This window comes from Anabrus simplex, chromosome 10, assembly GCF_040414725.1.
Source record: "Anabrus simplex isolate iqAnaSimp1 chromosome 10, ASM4041472v1, whole genome shotgun sequence".
In the NCBI taxonomy this organism is placed as follows: domain Eukaryota; kingdom Metazoa; phylum Arthropoda; class Insecta; order Orthoptera; family Tettigoniidae; genus Anabrus; species Anabrus simplex.
Genome location: NC_090274.1, coordinates 8887253 through 8899620, shown reverse-complemented (window position 1 = coordinate 8899620; position 12368 = coordinate 8887253). Strand labels below are relative to the sequence as shown.

The following is a 12368-nucleotide window of genomic DNA, read 5'->3' as shown; positions in this document are numbered from 1 at the left end:
ATCCGACCTCTTTACTGGCTCCACTCACAGCTTGGAACATACCTCCTGGTCAAGCAGCTCGTCTCCTTACTCTGAAGTCTGTCGAGAACAAGAGTTATTAAAAGACAGATTCGTGTCGGGATTGTCAACTGTGGAACTCTAAGTGAATTCTCCCAATCAGGCTGCAGTTATTCCCCGAGCAGTGACTTCATTAAGAACGCCTCCTCGCATTCACTGTCTTTCCTCTTCGTCCACACTCACATTGTCATAACTCTCTATAACCACCAGACAGCGCATTTTGGTTGGGAATTCCTCAACCGCTCGCCACTTCCCTGGAAAACCGTAAAACTATCGAGGTCGCTCAATTAAAACACCTGTTGCGGTTAAGAACAAGGCTGGCTATCTAGACCTCCCGGCGCAACACTCTCTGCAGCTGGCTGAGTCACGTAACTGTCAGCTTGCATTCGCGAGACACTGGGTTCGAATGCCACTCCCCGCAGCCCTCAAGATGCTTTCCCATTTTCACACCAGCCTGTACCTTCCCACTCCTAGCCCTTTCCTGTCCCATCGTCGCCATAAGACCGGTGTCGGTGCGACGTGAAGCAAATGGTATATTTTGTAACACACCTTGTTGCCTTAAGGAGCGGACTGGCCTCGCGGCTTGATCCGCTACGGCTATGGAACCAAGGTCTGCATTCGGAACACAAGTGGGCGGGGCCGCTAGAATAACAACCTGCCTGTCGTAAGAGGCGACTAAAAGGGGCCCCGCGGGCTCTAAACTTTTGAGCGTGGTTTGGCGACTACGGGGCCCTTAGCTGAGTCCTATCATTGCTTTTCATTTTCATCTATCCTATTTGACCTCCCTTGGTCAACTCCTGTTCTTTTCTGACGACACTTGCCAATAACTTAGTTTTCATTCTAAGCTGTTGAAAATCCACAGTCATTCCACCGGGTCAGGAATGAAATGAATGAAGCCCCCATCTAGTGGCGAGGATGGAAATAAATGCGCTGGCTGCCGAAGGCTGTCGCACTCCTCTGGGGAAATGATTAATGACTGACAGATGAAATTAAATATTAATGGAGAGTGTTGCTGGAATCAAAGGTGACAGGGAAAACTGGAATACCTGGAGAAAAACCACTTTGTCCAGCACAAATCTCACATAGAGTCGCCAGGATTTGAACCATGGTATCCAGCGGGGACAGGCCGGCGCGCTGCCACCTGAGCCATGGAGGCTAATTTAACCTATTACTGCCTAAAATTCCCAGCTCTATCATGAGTCTCTTCAGTCCGCTCTTCAACTGTTGGGCTGTTCTCTGTATTACTGCCATCGAAGTCCTCAATGGCTTTCCAGGTGTGCGCAGACCTAGAACCTCTTGTCATCACGCTCCCTCGCTTCGTGCCTGATAGCTTCAGTCAAGAATACTGAAAGTCTTTAGCTGGAGCGGAAATGTCGTCTTTTATCACACTCACTTATTACTTCCCGTTCTTCACTGTGGACAGATCAACATTTCTTTAGATCGCCAAGACAAGAAATCTACTGCCTGCTCACCCGCTTACTGAACGCCATCAATAATTTTATGATGGGCCGACAACGACTTCTACCACAGTTCGGTAGATGTAGATTGGGTCTCTGGGTGGTCTGTGGTCCAACAGCTCTGCACTCCGACCGGCGAACCAAACAGATGAGGGGTGGCCACGGCTCTACCGTGACTCTACGCCTCTGCATTCGGGAGACGGGACAGGGCTGGACCTCACGGCTGGCTTCAACCGTCGGCTGTCCTGATAATGGTTTTCCGTGGTTTTCCATTCTCCTGCACTAAGTCGAATGCCGCGCCAGTTCCTAGTATAGGCCACGGTCACCAACCGCCTCACCTTCTCCGAGCATCTCCTTCAACGTGACAAATCTCCCGGCCTGAGAGACGGCGTCGCCGTTTAAGAGGCCCGCCTCCCCCTTCAGGGAGGAGTGAAAACGTTTAGTAGTAGTTCTACCACATATGTTTTCTCGTGAATGAAGGCTAGAAACCTTAGCAACCGGGTTACACCCTCTTCCTACCTCACTGTCATCATTAGGGAGAGGATTTGAAGGTGGAAAGTTTGGTCAGAAAAGGGGGATAAAATGTTCTGAAAATATATACGAGAAGGTGCAAAAAGAAAGGTGTTGATGAAATCGCGTTATTAATGTTTTTAAAACAGTTACATTAACTTTCCCTATCCCATTTACCAGATTCTAATAAATAAACTTGTCATATTGGATTGCACACAAGATTTTGACACTAAGTCGCTCGTTCTTTGAGCGCAGTAGAGAGGAACTCTGCTCGACAGGCACAGTGGCCAAGGGAGCAGATCTTGTCAGCACTCCTAAAGGGAGTTCAGTCAAAGTTGCAAAGGTTTCCAGACCTGGATCGTTGTTCAAATTTAATTTCATGCGGCCAGTATCCAGTATTCGGGAGATAGTAGGTTCGAACCTCACTGTCGGCAACCCTGAAGATGGTTCTCCGTCGTTTACCTTAATTAAGGCCACGACCGCTTCCTTCCCACTCCTAGCCCTCTCCTGTCCCATCGTCGCCATAACACCTATCTGTGTCGGTGCGACGTAAAGCAATTAGCAAAAAAAAAAATTAATTCGAACTTGTCTTTAGCAAATCCATTAAGGGTTTCCCTAGCACTCATCAACTTCCTCCAAACTCTGAATCACATCAAGCAAATACTTGCAGCCAAGCACTACCGAAGTTCCAACTCTGTTGTTGGATCTGCTTCGTGGCTTCTGCGTCCATTGAGTCTAAAAGGCACATACGAAGCATTTGATTTATCAACATCTTCAACCAAGAAAAAAAAAACAAAATTGTTTGTAATCTAACGCAGATAAACGTTGGGGGAAAAAGTGCTGAATGAAATAGAAGGGAAAAGGTGGCAGTATGTAGTAATCTCTCTCACACACACAAAGACGCAAAATGTGCAACAAATACATATATTGACCTATCAGTATGAAAATAGCTCTATTTTTTGAAAGCTGCCGCACCTTAAAGTCCTCCCAATAATCATCATGATCACAGCACAACCAGACGAGCCGAACATGTCCTCCTCAGACATTCCCGGCACATCAGTCTTTGAATCAAAAAGAAGCGGTTAAAATTCCTGACCCGACTGGAAATCGCATTCGGATAGCCCTCGAAACCTTTTCGTATTTCTCAACCGCCAGAACACGGGGGAGTCAAAAGGAAATCAAAATGTATTGCTCCGTTATTGATTAGACCACTTTGCAACATTTTAGTTCCATGTTTAACAAGTTGTGGTTTGAGTAATGATTATTTAAGAAATTGAAAAAAAATAAATAAATTGCAGGCTTATCTCTTGCCGAGCTACTGACATGGCGCTGTTAGCGCTTACAGCTGCTGTGCACAGTGTCTCCCATAAACTCCTGCGGCCTTCCTACTCTCCGAGATATATAAGCAGCCAGTCTGAATCTCAGCTGTTAACATGGTGAGACAGTTATCATTGCAACACAATATTTTCATATATAAAAGTTATTTTGAAGTACGAGTCGGCTCGACGGGTACGCCATGCACTTGTTCAGCAATTTCCTGGTAAAGTTCCACCTTCACGAGCACAGGTTCATGTAACTGTAAATAAATTTGAAACTAGTAGCTCAGTGCTCGATAAGAAACATGCCTGCACACGAACAGTTTTAACAGAAGAAAAGCTAGATGACATTGCTGCGAATCTTGGACGGTCACCGAATGAATCACTCACATAATTAGCACAACAAGTAGGGGTTTCGGTTTCTTCTGTACACAGAGCTACAAAGCTGTTCAAACTGTACAAGCCCATTGTTTGAAACCTGCTGATCAGCCACAAGAGTGAGTAGTAACTTCGATCGCTTTTCGGATGAGGCCTGCTTTCATCTTAATGGTCGTGTGAACAGTCATAACTCTCGCTATTGGTGAAGTCCCTCATTATGACGGACGACACTTCCGGCATTGTTTAAAGCAGGGCGGCCTCTGAGGCACCTGTCGTAGCGCACATTACCACCACTGTGCGCTCGGTCTGCGTTTATAAGACAGACCCTGTATATGTCATCTCCTGGCCAGGGAGACTCCCTGCTTATCTCCTTAAGGAAACTGAATCCTCATTCACAAAGTACAGTAGTAATCTCCAAAGCATGCCACTCTGTAGAAGACTTTCTCCGCCTCAGCTAAGCACTCAGGCAACTCTGTGTAGAGATTAATAAGTCGCCCAATGTCTTTGAAGATATGTTTCCTTCATTAAGCATACTTTTTAGTTGAAGGTATTCAAAGAGACAAAACAATTCTCATTTATATGACCATCAATAAAAATAACGTCCCCGTAGCCATAAAATGCTTTTAAGGTGCTGTAACGCTGGAGGCAGGCACAAGAAATCCAGAACGTGGCACGTGGTGCATACATCAAGGCGACGGTTCAACTTTATTCTTTTTCGGTAACAACTAACTCACACCTGGCGAGTCAGCGAGTGCGCAGCACTCTCTCAAGCGAAAGCTTCAACGCTAAAAGGAGCCAGCCTACAATGGCTATAAAAAAACAGCAATTAAAAACTCTTTCAGTCAGTGAACTACCTTCTAAGTAAAGTAAACTCGTGTTCTCATCCCGAGGCTCTTGTCAGTTACACCCCCAATGGAGCTGCGTGTACCATTTTAAAGACATACCGCCAGCTCTCCTGCCATTCCTAAATCTCTGGCAGTATCGGGAATAGTACTCGGGGCAACGAAGAAGGCAACTAATAGTGTTAACCGTCGCGTATCGAAAAGAGATTAGGAACTAGGAAAATACATTCAAATGATAGAAAACTATATTCTTCTGGAGAATACCTTGACTGCTTTGGGAAATGGACGAACTGCAACAAAATAATCTAAGCATATTTCAGTACCGATTATGATGTGTCCAGTTTCACTTGTGCTCACATAACCACTAAACTGAGCAAGTGGATGCGCGGTTTGAATCACGTAGCGATCATCTTGCATCCGGGAGATAGTGCGTTCGAACCCCAGTGTCGACAGCCCTGAAGATGGTTCTCCATAGTTCTCCATTTTCACACCAGGCAAATGCTGGGGCTATACCTTAATTACGGCCACGGCCGATTCCTTCCCATCGTCGCCATAAGACCTACCTGTGTTGGTGTGTTAATATACACACCATGGCACTACAGTCCTTGAAGGGCCTTGGCCTACCAAGTGACCACTGCTCAGCCCGAAGGCCTGCAAATTACGAGGTGTCGTGTTGTCAGCATTATGAATCCTCTTTGTCGTTATACTTGGCTTTCTAGACCGGGGCCGCTATCTCACCGTCAAATAGCTCCTCAATGCTAATCACGTAGGCTGAGTGGACCTCGAACCAGCCCTCAGGTCCAGGTAAAAATCCCTGACCTGGCCGGGAATCGAATCCGGGGCCTCCGGGTAAGAGGCAGGCACGCTAACCCTACACCACAGGGCCGGTAAAAATATACACAGGGTGACATAAAAGTCAGTTAACACTTGACGAGGCAATACTTCATGGAATATGGGAGGTAGAGAGGTAATAAATGACACACATGATTGGTATGACACGGCGTTTTATTGACACCAACACACAGACCAATAGATGGCGATGGACAGCAACATTTGTGACCCGTGTACGCTATAAAAGGAGCTTGGCCTCCCCAGTCTCCCGACCTCAATCCGTGTGATTATTGGTTGTGGTGTTACCTGCAGTCGCAAGTCTAACGCGATCCTCCATTCTCATTAGGGCTGCTAAGAGACAATATCCGACGGCAATTCCTCGGTCGGCGGATGAAGAGTGGCTCTCGGGCCACAAGTTTTTTTTTTTTTTTTTTTTTTTTTGCTAGTTGCTTTACGTCGCACCGACACAGATAGGTCTTACGGCGACGATGGGACAGGGAAGGGCTAGGTGTGGGAAGGAAGCGGCCGTGGCCTTAATTAAGGTACAGCCCCAGCATTTGCCTGGTGTGAAAATGGGAAACCACGGAAAACCATTTTCAGGGCTGCATTCGGGAGCCGGAGAGGGACTGGTCCCCACCGTCAGCTGTCCTGAGAATGGTTTTCCATTCTCCTGCACTAGGGCGAATGCCGGGACAGTTGCTAGTATAGCCCACGGCCAGCAACACTCTCACCTTCACCGTATCACATCTCCCGGCCTGAGAGACGGCGTTACCGTCTAGGAGGCCTGCCTCTTACCTGGAGGCCCCGGGTCCGATTCCCGGCCAGGTTAGGGATTTTTACCTGGATCTGTTGGCTGGTTTGAGGTCTAGTCAGTCTACGTGAGGGGTCTTCCCTATGGTAAAATCAAATGATCATAAACAATTATGTCTCCCGGTCATGGCCACCCATCAACGGCTGCTAATTTCAGATGGCCGCCAGCGCGGTTGCTAGGTAACAATGTCTGCTCATCCCACACACCTTCCACAGTTGCTATGGTTACACTTCCGAGTTGAGGGTGCAACAGGGCAATGCATTCTACCAGAGTGAAGGAAACCTTGTCTGGAATAACGTAGTGTAAAGAGATATGCACCCATATTGACCTGGACAATGTCATGTAGGGAGGAGAGTACAATTCAAGCTAAGAAGTACGATAGGAAAGACAGATTGAGAAACAAAGGTGTCAGAAAGGAGGTCGGAATAGAAAACCTGAATCAGAGAACTGATGGGAGTAAACTAAGATAATTTTGACATGTAAAGAGGACGAAGGAGAAAATACTTCTAAAACAGATGATGGGGATGAAGTTCGAGGGAGAGAGAACTAGAGAAAGACATGGAATAAGGTGGATAGGTTCAATAAAGACGAGTGCAAGAAGAAGAAACGTGGGCTCGAACAAAGTTATGGAAGAGGAATGTGAAGTGCCATAAGTGGCAGGAGCTGGATGAGGGGAAAAGAGGACTCAGAATACGAAAGAAATTCCGCGTTTAACAATCGAAAACTACAAACCAAAACTTGGTTTTAATGGCAGACCAAGATGATGGCAATACACAGGAAACTTAGGAGGATTGACTCTGCCAGATAACAGGTGGACCATTTCAAGTATTTGGGATGTGTGTCCTCCCAGGATGGTGAGATTGAACCAAGGTGCAGTAAAGCTAATAATACAGTATTCTGTACGAAGGAAGCCAGCTCCCGGACGAAACTATCTTTACATCGGTCTGTTTTCTTTCCTTTTCCGAGTAAATAATAATGAAAAGTGAAAATGAGAATCCACAGTCTGTTTCCAGTCATCTGACCGGGTCGGGAATGGAATTAGGATAGGAATTGTGCCGGCTGCCGAAGCCTGTCGCACTCCTCTGGGGCAATCATAAGTGACTGACAGATGAAATGAAATGTTAATGGAGAGTGTTGCTGGAATGAAAGATGACAGGGGAAACCGGAGCACCAGGAGATAAACCTGTCCTGCTTCCGCTTTGTCCAGCACAAATCTCACATGGAGTGACCGGGATTTGAACCACGGTATCCAGCGGTGAAAGGCCGGCGCGCTGCCGCCTGAGCCACGCAGGCTTCAATAATAATAATAATAATAATAATAATAATAATAATAATAATAATAATAATAACAATAATAATGTTATTGGCTTTCGACTACGTCCCACTACATTCTTTTACCGTTTTCGGACACGCCGAGGTGTCGGAATAGTATAGGAGTCAAAGCTGAGGATATCGTACACGTAAGTTAAATGAAGCAGACACGAAAGTGGCGAGAATGAATGCTGGTACAAATAGGTGGGAACAATGCCTGGAGGGTACTGGGAGTTAGGCATGAACTCAATTGAATGAAGCTGTGCGCATAAACTGGCTTCGGTGGCGGAGTCATGTGAGACGAAATGAGGAGGATAGGTGACTTGGTCATAGAGGATGAGAAAAGTAGAGGGAGACCAAGACAAAGATTATCAGGTTTTTAATGATTGCATGATAAGATTTGTGCCTCTGTGGTGTAGTGGAGGCCCGGGTTCCATTCCCACCTCTGCCACGAAATTTGAATAGTCCAAATTTCTTCTTCTACTTCTTGCACTGACAGAGTATACACAAGCAATGGGAGGTCAACCGAGTATACGGGGTTCGTTTCCCTCCTCAGCCAGCCTTCAAGTGGTTTCCACACTTCTTCTCCTAGCAAATGCTGGGATGGTACTTAATGCAACGGCAGCTTCCTTCCGTCCCTTCGCCCGCTGTGAGTGGGGGCGGTAGAATAACAACCACGGTATCACCTGCCTGTCGTAAGAGGCGACTAAAAGGGCCCCAGGGCATTTCAACTTGGAAGCGTAGGTTGGCAATCACAGAGTCCTTAGCTGAGTCCTGGCATTGCTTCCACTTTCTTGTGCCAGGCTTCTCACTTTCATCTATCCTGTCTGACCTCCCTTGGTCAACTATTGTTCTTTTCCGACCCGGACGCTATTAGATATTGAGGGATAGGGAGTCTTTCATTTTGACGCCCTTCCTGGCCTTGTCTTTCTTTGGCCGATACCTTCATTTTTCGAAGTGCCAGATCCCTTCCTCTTAAAATAATAATCACCACCACCACCTTCTCTCCCTTCCTATCTCTCAACAAGCACCCTGTCCACATCAGCAGGTCAGGCCACCTGGGAGAGGTACTGATCCTTCTCCCAAGTTGTATTCCCGACTAAATGTCTCACGTTCCACGCGGTAAAGATGAGATATCTCGCCGAGTCCGGAGGAGAAACCAACTCTGGAGGGTAAGCAGATCAAATAATAATAATAATAATAATAATAATAATAATAATAATAATAATAATAATAATAATAATACAGTAGTGGAACTAGACGAGGCCACAGGACTAATTATAATAAGAAGCTTGTGCAGACGTTGCAGCCCGAACATTGAAAAATTGTATGTTCCGTCTTCAGCCCTAAGGCTGGTTGGATCCTCAACAGCTCCGCCATCAGCTGTCATAGATGGCCTAGGCATCACTGAAGAGGCGTACTAGGGAAATGAGGAGTGAGGTAGTTTCCCGTTGCTTTCCTCACCGAGCCAGAAGTTGCTATTACATATCAGTCTGCCAAGCCCACTGAAATGCATGCACCAACTGACCCTATGAGCAACATTTTCACACCATTCATAGCAGGGACTGGCTGCAGAAGGAATGGCATTACTAGCATCATTCATACCTCAGTCACTTTCATAGTGTCAAAGCCAACTATATGACAGAGACAGATCAATGAAAGTAACAAAAATACTCTAGCCCATACTAGAAGACATAGTGTACTGTAAACACTAGGTCCTGCCAGCAAAGGCAAATTGAAAAATTAAGATGATAAAATAAATTAATTCCCCTGTCACTAAAATGTAACTTAACGATGGCTTTTATCCAGCGTGATGATAGAGTCTGGTCGCCTTACTGCGTCGTCTAAACATCTTGCGCCCTGATGGTCAACTTTGTATATTCCCTAGTGAATCTCTTTGGTGGTTTTATAAAGAAACTACAGTACTTTCCTTCTTTACTCACTTTGGAAGACAGTTTTCTTTAATATTTGTTGCTACTTCCAAGAACTATATATGCAGTGTTATCAATCAATCAATCAATCAATCAATCAATCAATCAATCAATCAATCAATCAATCAATCAATCAATTTTAATTAATCACCATTGATATGCATTCAGGGCAGTCGCCCAGGTGGCAGAATCCCTATCTGCTGTTTACCTAGAGTTTCCTTGAATAATTTCAGAGAATTTGAAAATGTATCGACATCTGCCTTGATAATTATTCCAATCCCTAACCTAACTCCTCTTTCTATAAACTCTCCAGTTTGCCCTCCTCAATTCCAACTCTTTATCATCATCTACTGATATCATTCCAACCCCACATCTCCACTCACAGCTCGAAACATACCATTTAGTCGACCAGCTCTTCTCCTTTCTCCCAAGTCTTCCCAGCCCAAACTTTACAACATTTTTGTAACGCTACTCTTTTGACAGTAATCATCCAGAACAAATCGAGCTGCTTTTTTTAAGAGTATTTTCCAGTTCTCATATCAAATAATCCTGGTGAGGGTCCTATATACTGGAACCATACTCTGTCTTCTTACCAGAGACTTACACGCCCTCTTCTTTACATCCTTACTACTACCCCTAAATATTCTCATAACCATATGATGATACCTGTACCCTTTATTTACAATCATATTTATGTGATTACCCCAATGACGATCTTCCCTTGTATTATCGCTTAGGTACTTATAGTGATAGGAATTTTCAACCCAGTAATTAAAACTGAGAGGACTTTTGCTGTTTGTTAAACTCACAACCTGACTTTTTACTCAGTTTTCCATCATAGCATTGCCCACATTTTTGACCGTCTTTTTATGCAGTTGCTCAGAATCTTGTAACTTATTCAAAAAGCCTTATATTTGTTCCAGTTCTTTACTAATGTAATTTATATAGGGTACAATAATACCTGCTTTACGAATTCCTTATGATCACGGATTACTGTGGAATTGCCCGAAGTATTACAATACAATGAAGTGAACTAATTGGAAAATATAAATTACAACAGGGTTTCAAAATAGATACTACAGCCGGGGCCGGCCTGAGTGACTCGGGCGGTTGAGGAGCTGGCCTTCTGACCCCAACTTGGCAGGTTCGATCCTGGCTCAGTCCGGTGGTATTTGAAGGTGCTCAAATACGTCAGCCTCGTGTCGGTAGAATTACTGGCACGTAAAAGAACTCCTGCGGGATTAATTCCGGCACCTCGGCGTCTCCGAAAAACGTAAAAGAGTAGTTAGTGAGACGTAAAACAAATAACATTATTATTAGATACTACAAACGTACAGAATCGCACATGTAGAAGTTGTTCCGGTGCATAAATATCCTTTCGATATTCGATTCTCCATTAAATGATTAAACTTTGAGATAAGAACAACATTACTGTACGAGGGAGTGTTAATTTTTTGCATTTGTTGGCACTTATTCCCTCACGCAAGGGAAAACAAACCAAATACTATAAACAAAACAGTGAATTAATGTTAGAAAATATTGAATGAAACAACATGCTCTTACCTAGCAGTTCTGTGGACTCAGCTTCGATCCCCGATATCTGCGATCAATCCCCGCTGGTTGTTGAACTTTGAGCAAGTCACGATATGTTAAAAATAGTCCTCACTTTCTCTAGCTCAGGGTGCAAAAACAAGTCTGTTGTAAAACTCCGCTGCTAAAAGGTGTAAGGGTTACCCGGAATAAAGCTGTCAGTTTATAGACAATTCCAGCACGTTTAGTTTGACACTGAAGCAACGTTATTGATTTTACGGGACGCACTTCGCACAGCTACCGACGAACACACACACGCATCCCGGGTCTGTTTTACAGAACTCGAAAATGGAGATTCACACGTGTGATATCTCTGCGATGGAACGAAGCAGTCACTTAGAAATAACTATACACGTAGGAATGTAAATTATCAGTCACTTGGCATCTTAACGCACATCAGTTGACATAAGAGTGCATATCGCCGGCTGGACATGTAAACATGCCGTTCACCACCACCAGTACGAGCGTCACAGCCTCCTTCGAAGCGGGCTGCTTTGTAACTACTCTACCTTCCTTTTTCTTAAAGCACAGCACAGCACAGAACAGACACTAGCTCGCTCTGTCCCTGGCAGTGGATCGCCGCTCGCTCAGATGATCTGAAGGGGAGCTGTGAAGCGGTGGTGGGGATATAGAGAACCCCTTCTACATAACATAACGGGAGAGAAGCAGCCGGTAATTCTATTTAAACTCGATCATTTCCGTGATGGCAGAGCTCGTGGGAAATGACAGCTATTACCAATCAAGTATAAGACCAAGCAGGGCGTTCTATAAGTCACACCACCTGCTGACCTGCATTTAGGTTAGCAGATTCCCTATCTGTTTTTAGCCTGCTCTTTCCTTAAATAATTGCAAATAATTTGGAAATTTATTGAACATCTCTGGTGAATTATTCCAATCCCTAACTCCCCTTCCTATAAACAAATATTTGCCCAAATTTGTCCTCTTGAATTCCAACTTTATCTTCATATTGTGATCTTTCCTACTTTTAAAAACACCCTCAAACTTATTCGTCTACTAACGTCATTCCACGCCACCTCTCCACTGACAGCTCGAAACATACCACTTAGTCGAGCAGCTCGTCTCCTTTCTTCCAAGTCTTCCCAGTTCGAAGTTTGTAAAATTTTCGTAACACTAATCTTTTGTCGGAAATCATCCAGAACAAATGGAGCTGCTTTTCTCTGGATTTTTTTTTTCAGTTCCTGGTGAGAGTCCCATACACTGGAACCGTACTCTACTCGGGGTCTTACCAGAGACTTATATGCCCTCTGCTTTACATCCTTACTACAATCCCTAAGTACCCTCATAACCATGTGCAGAGATCTGTACCCTTTATT

The 12368-nt window shown here is 44.8% G+C and overlaps 1 protein-coding gene across 1 annotated transcript in view; it reads right to left on the bottom strand.

Moving 5' to 3' along the window:
* The window catches only part of LOC136882183 (dentin sialophosphoprotein), a 137935-nt gene extending 126875 nt beyond the window's left edge, over positions 1 to 11060 (bottom strand). The window contains exon 1 of the mRNA XM_067154736.2: positions 11008 to 11060. The gene's annotated coding sequence lies outside the window, so the exon portion shown is untranslated. The remainder of the gene's footprint in view (positions 1 to 11007) is intronic.
* Positions 11061 to 12368: the final 1308 nt, after the last annotated feature.